The sequence below is a fragment of the Neofelis nebulosa genome, chromosome 11 (genome assembly GCF_028018385.1).
Source record: "Neofelis nebulosa isolate mNeoNeb1 chromosome 11, mNeoNeb1.pri, whole genome shotgun sequence".
Classification (NCBI taxonomy): domain Eukaryota; kingdom Metazoa; phylum Chordata; class Mammalia; order Carnivora; family Felidae; genus Neofelis; species Neofelis nebulosa.
Genome location: NC_080792.1, coordinates 7,895,271 through 7,907,669, shown reverse-complemented (window position 1 = coordinate 7,907,669; position 12,399 = coordinate 7,895,271). Strand labels below are relative to the sequence as shown.

Genomic DNA, 12,399 nt, shown 5'->3' with positions numbered 1-12,399 from the left:
CCGTCACCCAGGCGCCCGCGCGCCCCCGCTCCCCCCTTCCCCGACGCCCGCGCCCCCGCGCGTCCCCGCCCCCCGCGCGCCCCCGCCCCCGGCGCCCGGACGCCCCCCGCCCGGCCCGCCCCCAGCGCCGGGAAGCCCGCCTGCGCCGCGGGCCGAGTGGAGGGCGCGGGGCGGCCTCCGCTCGGCTCCTCCGCTGCCCCTCCGCGCACGGGCCCAGGCGCCGCCGCGCGCCCCTCCTGGAGGAGAAGGAGGAGGAGGAGGAGGAGGAAGGAGGCGGGAGGAGGAGTTGCGGGAGAGGAGGGACGAGCGCGGCAGTCGCGCCGGCGCTGGGCGAGGAAGCGGAGCGGGCCGCCGCCGGGTGAGCGTCTGCGGAGCCGAGTCGGAGGCTGGGTCTGGGCTTTGCTTTCTGCTCCCTCTTCTCCGTAACCCGGGAAACTGGCCGCGGGGGGCTGCTGCTCCCCTCGGGGCGGCGGGGGCGGATCCGGCGCTCGCCGGAATGGGGAGGCCGTCCGGCGCGCCTGCAGCCCGGGGTCCCGGCCGGCGCGAGGCCCCGGCCGCCGCGGCGGGTCCGCGGCCGGGGGGCCGGCGGGGAGCGGCGTCCGGGAAGCCGGGCCGGGCGGCGGGGAGGCCGGGCCGGGGAGGGCCGAGGCCTGCTTCCGCCGGGCGCCGGCCCGACCCCTCGGCCTCCCCTGTCCGCGGCGCGCCGGGCCGGGCCTCCGCCTTTGTTGCCCGCAGCCCCGCCGGGGAGAGGCCGGGGCTCGGCGAGGCCTGGGGCGGCGGCGCGGGGCCTGCGCGGCTCGCACCCCGCCGCTCGGCCCCGCGCGGCCCGGCCCGGGCCCCCGCCCCCCGGCCGCGGTCCAGGGGCCGCAGGGCGGGCTCGGGAGGGCCCAGGCCGCGTCGCCGCCGCCGCCGCCGCCGCCGCCGCCCCCGCCCGCCGGGAGGTCGCGCGGGGTCCCCCGTGTGTGCAGCGCGTGACGGGGCCGCCGGATAGGATTTACTTACGCGGATGTGGGGGCTGTGGAATTTGAAACTGCCCCTGGAGCCGAGACAGGCCTTAATTCTCAATTTGCTTCAGGACTTGGCAACTTCAGGGACACCATTGTGGCTCGTTAGGTAGCACAACTATTGACATTTCTCGGTGGCAGGTCCTGGCACAGAACTTGGAATGTGTGCAGCAGGCCGGATGCCAACTTCGCGTTCAGTCGGAATGGGAAACGCGGGGCTCCCAGCCCACCTTGTGGGATTAGGGGCCAGGTGGGAATATGCGGTAAAACCCAGGCTTCCGGTAATGAGACCGAGAACGTTTGAATTCGGTTCAGCGGGTGTTTCTTGAGCGTCCACCCTGGGGAGGGCAACGTGCTACTTTGTGTGAGGACGCAGGACGTAGTAATCCCAATAAAATTGTGAATGAGACACCAAATCCGTTTTTAATTGCCTGTGTTTCTTGGAATACAGCTCTGTTTTGTAATCAAACAAAAGTAAACTGCCGTCTACTTCGAGATGAAATATCCGAGGTGTTCTCAACCGTAGTAAGCATAAATATATCTTGACTTAAAAAAAAAAAAAACACAACCGACAAAGAACGACGTGGAATCCACTTAGCTGATTCGAATGAATGAATTTTAAATGGAGTACTTAGTGCTATGGAGAGTCGGCGCTGTTTAAAAACATCAGTGATGTTGTTCACCAAGTTTCACAGAAAAAAACCACGAAAAGGTAGCCTGTGAGACACCTCTTTTCCTGTGTGCTCTCTAATTTTCTCATGCTGCATCACCGAGTGTGAATGCTGTAACTTTCAGGATCTGTCGCTGTTCTAAACACAGTACGTGGCCCCAACCCCTGATATCATCCTCCATGTTTTCTGCCTTTGGGGAAGCTGGACCACCTTTCTCAGAAGAACTTGGGGTTTGGCAAGTGCTGTCCACGGTTTGATCTGGTTAAGGATGAGCCCTTAACCCTTTTTAGGTCTCCATTTGGCATCTCTTTTGAAATACTTTCTCCTTTTATTATCATCTTTAAGTGCCTTCTAAATCGGTGGGGGTACCTCGCACTGCCCCTTTCCTCTTCTTTTGGTGGGAAGATAGGGCAGGCCTTAACATGGCCTCCGAGGGAACCAGGGGCACACCCTGGGATGTCACGTGGCACCCTCCCAAGGCAGCACCTTGCAGGGAGTGGCAGAGAAAGGGTTTGGGTGCCCTTGACCTGGGCCGTAGCCGACTTGGGCTGGGCCATGACCTCAGAGGAAAAGCTCTGCAGCACTCACTGGATTCCTACTCATCTTGCCATCCTGAGTGTCCCTTTTAACAGCCGCCTTTTTGGGGAACAGAAGCAAGAAAGAGTCTGCTTAAGACTGTCTTGTTATGTAATGTCATTCCTCAGAGAAAACCGGTAGTTTTCTCCATTGTGGTGAGTTTTCAGGAAACTTTTATGTTACTAACGGTGGGTATCTTTGCTTTTGCTCATAGGAGTAATTGTGTGATCTTAAAAAGTCACGGTATAGTCTGAAAATAGGAAATGTTATGTCCACTTCTGAATTTGTGGCAATTACTGTTGTCTCAAAAATACGCAGTCATGTGAAATGGGTTGATACACAAATATGTTGAGTATGAGGTCAGATACCCCATGTTGTTTATAATATAGTACAACTAATGGATGTGTGTGCATCTCTTTTAATACGTGATAAAGTTAGGTAGGTAAGTAACAACCTAAGCTATGATCACCTTTTGCTGTTTTGTTTGTTGTATCTTTTTTTTTTTTTTTTTTAAGTTCATTTATTTTGAGGGAGACAGAGCATACGTGAGGGAGGGGCAGAGAGAGAGAATCCCAGTCACGCTCCTTCTTCTTGTCAGCACAGAGCCCAATGGAGGGCTCGATCTCATGGACTGTGAGGTCATGACCTGAGCTGAAACCAAGAGTCGGGCCATAACCGACCGACTGAGCCACCCAGGTGCCCCTGTTTGTCACATCTTTTATGGGAAGCGAAGATTATCTATTTCAGTTCTTGGTCCTCATCCCTAATCTTTTTCCAGTTTTGGAAATGGCACATCTGTGGTGCCTGAGTACTTTTGTGAAATTACTCCTTTTACACGGGAGAAATTTATAGTACTAGTGTATGGCATAAAAAGGGGGAACTTTCTTGTGTGACTAGATTGATCGAAAGAGTAGTTTGGGCAGTAAAGGCGAAAGAGCAGTGGGGACATGTTTTAAATTGTATTGACAGTGAAACTGTCATTAATGCTTTTGTGGTTTGTTACTCTGTACGGTGTGTTTCACTAATGAGCAGTGAAGGCTTTAGGACTAAGGGCACATTTGGTTTGGGTCTTTGATGATCCATAACAAACCTTAAGTTTTACTTAGTTGGAACAATCATATTAGGTGGCTGTTGGTCTTGTTGATGTTTCAAGAACAGGCGTACTCAGATAAAGTCATTTAAGATTTCAGTCTTCATGTTGCAACCGAGGACCTTTTGGAGGTGTTTGCTCTTTAGTATGCATTACTAGCCTTGTGACCTTGAATACATTTTATGTCTCCTCTGAGTCTTATTCCTTCTGTGGGTCTGATGTGAGGATAATAAATCCACCTGACAGTTGTTGTGAATATATATTTCGTTTAAAGTAAAATCCAAACTCTCCATCTTGGGCTACAAGACTTCCGCCTAGTTCTTCAGCTCATCTTGAATCCCCTTCTGTGTCTGACCAAATAGTTATACTCTGTCCTTTCTATTCCCTAACGTTGCAGGCTGCTTCTGGCTTCCTCATCTTACATGGTAGTTCTGTTTGCCTAGCATGTTCTTCCTGTGGTTGGTTCATTCTCAGACCTTAATGCCAGGTTCACCGCATCAGGGAAGTCTTTACTGTTCCTAACAGCTCCTTCAGTAGTCCTGTCTAATCAGGTCTTATCAGTTTGTATGTTTTCTCATAACGTTTATTTCAGTCTGTAACTATTTTGTTTATTTGTTTTGGTCTTTCTCCACACGTAAGTCCCACATGGGCCAGCCGTGGCCTGTGGTTCTTCTGTCTCTCCCTAACACAACCCGTGGGGACATGGACAAAAAGTGATTATAGTTTTTACGTTGGTATCTACACATCAAAGGCAAGGATGTGCTGTAGATCATAGAAATCTGGTGTTTTTTTTTTTGTGTTGCTTATTTATCCCCATCTGAGCTGATCTTAGCTAAATGAATCACAGCACTAATAATGCCAAAGTTTTTATAGCTACGTGGCCCAAGTAGCCTCACACCATGAGAACTGCTTTTTTTTTTTTTTAAAGTAAGCTCTATGCCCAACGTGGCAAGCAGCTCAGTAGCTGCTCCTAAGACTCACCAACCCCAAGATCAAGAGTTGCATGTTCTACCGACTGAGCCTGCCAGCTACTCCAAGAACTGTCTTTTTTTTTTTTTTTAATGTTTATTCTGAGAGAGAGAGAGAGTGCGTGAGTGGGGGAGAGCAGAGAGAGAGAGGGAGACACAAAATCCAAAGCAGGCTTCAGGCTCTGAGCTGTCAGCACAGAGCCCGACACAGGGCTCAATCTCACGGACTGTGAGATCATGACCTGAGCTGAAGTCGGACGCTTAGCCGACTGAGCCACCCAGGTGCCCCCAAGAACCTTCTTTACCTGTAGAGCAGGCATCCCAATAACAACAACATTCACTCATGTGTCCAACTGGCTGATCACAAAGACTGGGCGTCTAGTCTTGAATTTCAGCTCTGAATTTATAGGGGAGGTTTTTATTTTATTTTTAAACTTTTATTTAAAGTTTATTAGTTTGAGAGAGAGAGGGAGAGAATGAGTGGGGGAGGGGCAGAGAGGGAGAGAGGGAATCCCAAGAAGACTCCGTGCTGATGCAGGGCCCAGTCCCACGAACCACGAGATCAGGACCTGAGCTCAAATCCAGTCAGACACTTAACCGACTGAGGCACCCAGTGCCCCACTCCCCTTTTCTAAAGTTTATTTATTTTGAGAGAGAAGGAAGGGCAGAAAGAGGAAGAGAGAGAATCCTAAGCAGGTTCTGCACTGTCAGCACAGAGCCCGATGCAGGGCTTGAACTCACAAACCTTGAGATTATGACCTGAGCTGAGATCAAGAGTCAGAAGCTCAACCCGCTGAGTCACCCAGGTGCCCCTATAGGGGAGGTTTTTAAAATAAATCTGTCTTATTTGCCTTATCTGTAAAATTGTAATAGTGCCTTTCTCAGCATTGGTGTGAAAAGTAAATGAGAAATGCGTGTAAGTGAATGGGTTCAGTGCCTTGAATATAATGAGTGCTAACAGTAATAATTAGTTTAAAATATACTGTGATTAGTTAAAAGGAGTATTCTGGGTAATCAGTAACCTTTATGGAAGACTTGGTTTTTCTTGTTAAGGAAGCCCTGTGTGGGGATAAGGGCGTAAGACCAAAGGGACAAGAGAAATGAAAATAAAAGAGGAAAGATGAGACAAGCCCACAGAAGTTTAAATGGTGCCAGCTGCAGAATTGTAAGGGTTACGAACGTGAGCAGCCATTGAGCTGCCTGGCACTGGGTCAGCGCAGTCAGTCCGAGGGAGCAGGAGAACGCAGAGGTTCCGTGCGCTTGCAAAGCCCCAGGCTCTTGTGTTTCTGCTGTTTTAATCTTTTTAAAATCACTGTTAACAACCATCACACTGAAATGTTTTCTTAAAATTATTAAAAGGGCATCACATTTGGAGACTATGTTTGGGGAGCGGTGGCTGTGCCATTGTCCTTGGGAGCAGACTGTTGAGTAATAGAGAAGAAAGAAGGAAGAAAAGACGGAATATCTCTGAAGGCCTGGGAGACAAACCGTTATCCTGAAGACGTCACTATGCCATCCTGAAATTTTCCCGCAGGTAAATTTGGTCATCTTAAGGGGCATCAGTCTACATAGAGCACTTGAGTGACAGCATGAGATCGTATTTAATACACACACTTGTGCTTAGGGTTTCCCTTTTAAGAGAACGAAAAGAATATATGGTTCCTATTAGAAGAGATTTCCATCAAAAACAATTTTAAGAGTTGAATGTTACTCTTTGGAACTATTTAGAAAAGGTGTGTTCATCAAGGACCCTAGGTGGCCTGCTCTTTGGCACTCCTGCTGGTGGTTTTTTCAGTGATTGGTGTTATTCTGGATACACCAATAACACGGGATGGTTGAAGCAACAGGGCTGATATGCCTGTAGCGTAAGGTGAATTCTCATTGGTAGACTTGTTACTTTGTATGATTTTCCTTTTGTGAATTTTGTTTTGGTGTTTATAGTAATGAGATGTTTCTTATTAAGGCTTAATTTTGGTTTTAAAGGAAATATCTTCATTCTGTGACAATAGTCGTTTTCATCTGTTGACATTGCTTTTGAAAGTGACAACCATATACTTAGGGAATAACATTATTACCAAAAATCGGTGTCAGAATGCGTAAGCGTGTAACATACATGGAATTGTATTAGGATTTTAGTAGTTTTGTATATTTGCGGAATTACTGCATTTTGGTTTTTTTTTTTTTTTAAGTTTATTTATTTTGAGAGAGAGCGCACACATGTGCACGAGTGGGGAAGGGGCAGAGAGAGAAGGAGAGAGAGGATCCCAAGCAGGCCCCACATTGTCAGTGCAGAGCCCGATGCGGGGCTTGAACTCACAGATCGTGAAATCATCCCTGTGCCGAGATCAAGAGTCAGACGCTTAACCCACTGAACTACCCAGGCACCCCTGCATTTTAGAATTAGAAGGAACCTTCTGATTATTGGTCAGCTTCATCTTTACACAGATGATGAGGAGACTGAGACTAATAGCAGTTAACTAATCTGCTCAAAGTCATGGACCACATTTCTAGCAGATTTCAGGAAGGATGGAGTCTGATGTCGGCGACTCTTCTCGTGGTTGATGCAGAATGTTTTCATTTGCTCTTAGGTGGTGGGGAGTTTGGATTGTGTCTTTGTGGATGATGTCACAGTTGAGCTGGCTCTGGTAAGGTGACCTTTGTTTGGGAGGAGCCCTGGGTGGCGGGGACGTTATCTCAAACAGGGTGAACAGCAGGAGCTATAACATCAACGTAGAGATTCTTTTCTCCCTTTCCTAAGCGAGGTTACCTGTGTTCTGTTTCTTAGTTTGCTTCCTTGATTTGATGGAGCTCATTCTTCTAATAACTTCCTGAGAAAGGAGATGGGGGAGGTGTTTTTTTTAATGACCTCGTGGGAAACCATGTATGTTTCACATAATCTGACTTCCAGTCTGGCTGCATACACAGTTCTGGGTGATGAGTTTAGTCAGGATGGAATGGGTGCTGCTGCAGTGACAGATGAACTCTGGGGTTCGCGTGTGTAAATACAGGCTGTTTCTTACTTTCCCCATGTCCGCACTGGGCCTGGGGCTCCTCTGCCGTTTTCCTTTGGACCCAGTCTGCTTTCGCCTGCAGTTCCCTGTTGATCACCCATGGCTCTGAGGCACCACAGCAGGTGCAAAGGGGAGCCGATGGGTCATATGCTGGCACTGAAATGTTTGGCCCAGAAGTGACACATGTCACTTTTCTCACACATTTACCAGAACCAGTCACATGGCCCTGCAAGGGTGCTGAGAAGTGCGGAGGTGCGCAGGAAGTCACTGGCTGTAAATGTGCGCTGTACTGAAAATAAATGTTCCCTTGGAATTTTGAAGACATTGCACCACCAGCTTCCAGTGTTACTGAGTTAGTTGCTATCTGTTTCCCAGTCGTCTGTATGTATTTTTTTTCCTCTTTTTTGGGGAACTTTTGGTACCTTCTTATTATCTCCTCTCCTTCTAAATTTTAAAATTTCATTACGGTGTGCCTGATTATATTGTCTTTTCTTCTTTGGCTGTACAGAGCATCGCATGGATCCTTTCAGTCTGTAAGCTTGTGTTGTTCGGTTATGGGAAAATTTTTTAAATTTCTTTTATGATTTCTTCCCTTTCGTTTCCTTCTCTTGACTGAAGCTCTTCTTCATCAGATGTTGGACTTCCAGGATCGGTATATTGATTTTCTTAGTTTTTGCCTCAATTTTTTAAGCCAGAATAAAAATGACAACAGCAAACCTAGATCTTTGGGCCTTCCTTAATTGTTAGTAGTTTGTAAAAAAAATTCTCAAAGGGTCTAATCTACTGGATACTTTAACCAGTGAGGCCTTGCTTTGTCATAGGCAGTGAACACAGTGAAATTTTGTAGGGAACTGACAGAGATTTTAACTTTTTAATGTATACTTTAAATGTATAAATGTATACCTTAAAAATTTAATCTGTATATACCTATAGACGGTGATGAACGGGTGTAGAGGTGTGCTACTTTTTTTAAAGATTTTATTTTTAAGTAATCCGTAACCCAACATGGGGCTCGAACTCACGACCCGACCCCAAGATGAAGCGTTGTATGCTCCATCCAGGCACCCCGAGTGTGCTACTTAAAAAATTTTTAAGTACTAAAATCTGAATTACAAAATTAAAGAAGAGTGAATTTGCTCTATTAATCAGTTCTTAGGAGCCAGTTCGTTAGCATTTTAAATGATTGAATTTATGAACATTTTCATATTCAACTTAATAGAAATATGTTTGACACAGTTAAAAAGATGCTTTGAAATGCTCATGGAAAATTTGTTCCCTGCAGGTTAAATTTCTAAGTCTTTGCATATTTTTACTTCCATTGAATCAGGTACTTTTAGGGGTGGATGTGCTTTAGAGGTCAACCTCTTTATTTCATGGGGGAAAACAGACTCAGGGAGGAGATTCACTCAGTGTCACACAGCAGACTGGTTCTAGTGCTGCCCTCTAGTTTTGTGTCAATAGCCTATAAAGTGGGAGTGTATTGGGGCGCCCGGGTGGCTCAGTCGGTTAAGGGTTCAACTTTGGCTCAAGTCGTGATCTCGCGGTTCGTGGGGTCCGCGTCGGGCTCTGTGCTCACCGCTCGGAGCCTGGAGCCTGCTTCGGATTCTGTGTCTCCTCTCTCTTCCCCTCCCCCACTTGTGCGCTCGCTCGTGCGCTCTCTCTCTCTCTTTAAAAAATAAATAGATGTAAAGTGGGAGTTTATCACTTGAAAATTTACTAGAGCTTCTTAACTCACTAAATTTGAAATTATATGGCAACTTTAAGTCCATTTTTCTTAACTTTGTTACCTTTAAATTTCTTTACCTTTGTAACCATGTAAATATTCGTGTTACTTTTTAAAATGAAGCTCATTGTGTAAGATCTAGAGGCCCTGAAAGAAGTCAAAGCAGTTCTCGTAACGACTTTTCATTTATCTTTATTTACACGTAGTCGTGAAGAACTGACGAGTAGGAAATCTCACCCTGTGCTCAAGCCAGCAAGTTAGCCTTGATGGGTGCTGCCGCAGGACACGATGCTCCTGGGTCAGAGATACAGGACTTCATTACGCAGGTGCGGCACTGTCAGCCTTCGTGCCAAGTCCCCACGCACCAGGGCTGTGTTGGGAAGGGAATGTCGGGGCAGAGGAGAAAGCAGGAGACGAGTTGGGTGGCAGTTAAGTAACGTGGACAAGACGGACTAGTAGCGTGGAGCAGTGTGGCGGTAACAGGTGATCGGACTCTGCGTACATTTCGAAAGTAGCTGAGACACGACCCTGGATGCGGTGTGTGAGGAGAGCCCCGGATGGTTGTGGACGTTTTCATCTGAGCGGTCGGAAGGATGGAGTCACCGCAGACCAGAGAGGGAAAGGCTGCAAGCAGAGATCTGGGGCTGGGACCGGAAAGAGCCAGAGTGTATTTTGGAACATGTTACCTTGGATATCCCTAAGTCAGTGAATGGCAATGTCGAGGAGGGAGCTGCCCGAAACCAGGCTGAATAAAGATGCAGATTCGGGAGTGGAGGACACAGCGGTGGTGTTTCGGGCGTGAGGGTGAGCGACGTCACTGTGGGGCGTGAGTGAAGAGATTGGAGGCACAGTGGTCTGAGTATCTGAGTAGGACTGATGAGAGCATCTCAGGTCGGGACTGAGGACGGGTACTGGCTTGGCGGTGGGGACGTCATGGGTGGTGGTGACCAGAGCTAGACGTCTAGCTCTGGCGTGCTAGAGGTCTCTGGTGTGGGTAGAAGGGAAGATGGGAGAAAGGGAATAGTAAGCCTCGTGTGCCTGTTTTCCCAAGGTGTTTTGTGGCAAAGGGGATTAAAGAGATGGGACCACAGCTGGCGGAGAAAGGAGGGTCAGGACAAGTGTGCTTGTACAGGTATATGGGAAATGTCATTTTAGGAGCGATCCAGTAGAGCGGGGAAATGGTTGGGAGGTGAGGGAGGTCTGGTCCATGGCGGGGGGGGGGGGGCTTTAGAGAGGTGTGTGGGTCGGTAAAGTAACAGGATGGTTCTGTCCGATTTTCTCCTCACGTCCTCAGTGTTCTCAGTGAAGTAGGAAGCTGGGCCATCGGCCGAGACTAAAGATGGAGGAGTAAGCGTTAAAGGTGTGAGGAAAGATGTGGGCTGGTTGGTGGGGGGCCGAGTAGAAATGTGGTGTGATTTCCAGGCGGCATTAAGGCGCCACCTGGGAGGTTCACGGTCAGGACTGTGCAGTGGGGCCAGGCAGAGTGGCTTCGTGTTTCTCCAGCCACATTTCCCTGTCAGGCGTGGTGTGGGTGGAGCTGCATGTCGCCAGTGCCGCCTCTGGCCAGGAGAGCGTTTCAGAGGGAGCGTGGGGAAGGGAGTTGAGGGTATATGCTACGAGGGACTGTGATGTAGCGGGGAATGTAAACCGAGCAAGGAGTCAAGAGGGTCATTGAAACGCTGGTGGGTTTATTGCTCGTTCCGAGTTCGTAGTCTATACTAAGTCTGTGTTAATTAACTCTGCAAAACTTAGATTGAGTATTTCAGGCCAGACCCTGTATGCACTCATCACAATTAAATGTCAGATTGGCAGAAACTTGTTTTCGGTGGGGTGAGGAGAAAGAGGAGGCTGCCTAGGTTCTAATGAAAGAAAAATAATATAATATTCTTACCTGTTGATTTATGTTTTTGTACAGTCATGGCCAAACTGAAAGCCAAGAAAAGGCCTTGCATTTTACTCACCATACCCTTTAAAAAAGTAAGTTAAGAACGAACAAACTCACAGACTTTATTCTTTAAAAAAATTTTTTTTGTTGTTTTTTTTATTTTTGAGAGAGACAAAGACAGAGTGTGAGCAGGGGAGGGTCAGAGAGAGGGAGACACAGAATCGGAAGCAGGCTCCAGGCTCTGAGCTGTCAGCACAGAGCCTGACGCGGGGCTCGAACCCACGGACCGCGAGATCACGACCTGAGCCGAAGTCGGGACGCCCAACCGACTGAGCCACCCAGGCGCCCCAAGACCTTATTCTTTTAAAAATTCTATATTCGTTATAGAATATTTTGAAAATAAAGTATTGAAAACAGTATTTACAGAGCATTCTGTGCTCCAGATGGCAGTTCTGCTCTATTTCTTTCTGGTCTGCTGTTCCCCCCTATTCTTTCTACATAATCGAGACCACACTGTACATATGATTTTGTTTCCTGTGTTTTTGCACTTAACAAATGAACAATATGAACTTCTCCCTCATGTTATTTATAACCCTGTATAAATTCAATGTTAGTGGTTCCCTAAAGTTCCATTGTGTAGATGTGCTAGAATTTTGTTTACAGTTCTCACACTGTTGGAAATTAGAATGTTTCTGATTCTTAAAATTTATTTTTTATCCTATATAATAATGCAGGAGACATTGTTATGCTTTGGTTTTATGTTATTTCTAGAAGAGTTATAAAAACGGCATTATGGTGTCAAAGAGGATGAATACTATTTTTGAAGTTTATTCTGAGAGAGAGACTGTGGGAGCGAGCAGGGAGGGGGAGAGAGAGAGAGAGAGAGAGAGAGAGAGAGAGGAAGAGAGAGTCCCATGCAGGCTCCGCGCTGTCAGCACAGAGCCCAGTGGTGGGTCTCGAACTCATGAAACTGAGAGATCATGACCTGAGCCAGAATCAAGAGTCGGACACTTACCTGACTGAGCCACCCAGGCACCCCCAAAGAAGATAAATATTTTTAAGAGTTGCATAAACCAAGTTTTTTTTTTTTTTTTACAACTATATTAAGACATTTTCAAGTGATAAATATCATCATTTAGAAAAACATGTGCTGATATGAGTTGTGAAAGGTCATTACTATTTTAATTTGCATTTCGTTGATTCTTATCAGGGTCAGTATTTTTTTGTGCACATGTTGAGCCGGTTGGTTGTCCGTGTGGAAAAACGCAAATTAACCCTTTCTATAAATCAATACTAGATTAATCAAGGATGTACACGTGAAAAGCAAAACTTCAGTACTTTTATAAGAAATACAGAAAGAGTGTATGATTTCAGTACTGGAAGGATTTCTTAAGACAACAAAAGGGGCACATGATGAAAGAAGCCAGACCCCGGCAACTGAAGTAACATGAGGAACTTCTCATGGTGCCAC

At 47.3% G+C, this 12,399-nt stretch overlaps 1 protein-coding gene across 5 annotated transcripts in view; it reads left to right on the top strand.

Annotated features, from left to right (window-relative positions):
- The first annotated feature begins 243 nt into the window (after positions 1 to 243).
- Positions 244 to 12,399, top strand: part of SOCS6 (suppressor of cytokine signaling 6) — a 39,833-nt gene continuing 27,677 nt past the window's right edge. Inside the window, exons 1-3 of one of the 5 annotated variants that reach the window (XM_058691833.1) lie at positions 262 to 358; positions 5,669 to 5,843; positions 9,250 to 9,369. The gene's annotated coding sequence lies outside the window, so the exon portion shown is untranslated. Of the gene's footprint in view, positions 359 to 1,890; positions 2,407 to 4,473; positions 5,116 to 5,668; positions 5,844 to 9,249; positions 9,370 to 12,399 lie in introns of those variants that run through there. The other 4 variants (XM_058691830.1, XM_058691831.1, XM_058691832.1 and 1 more) reach the window with 4 other exon arrangements.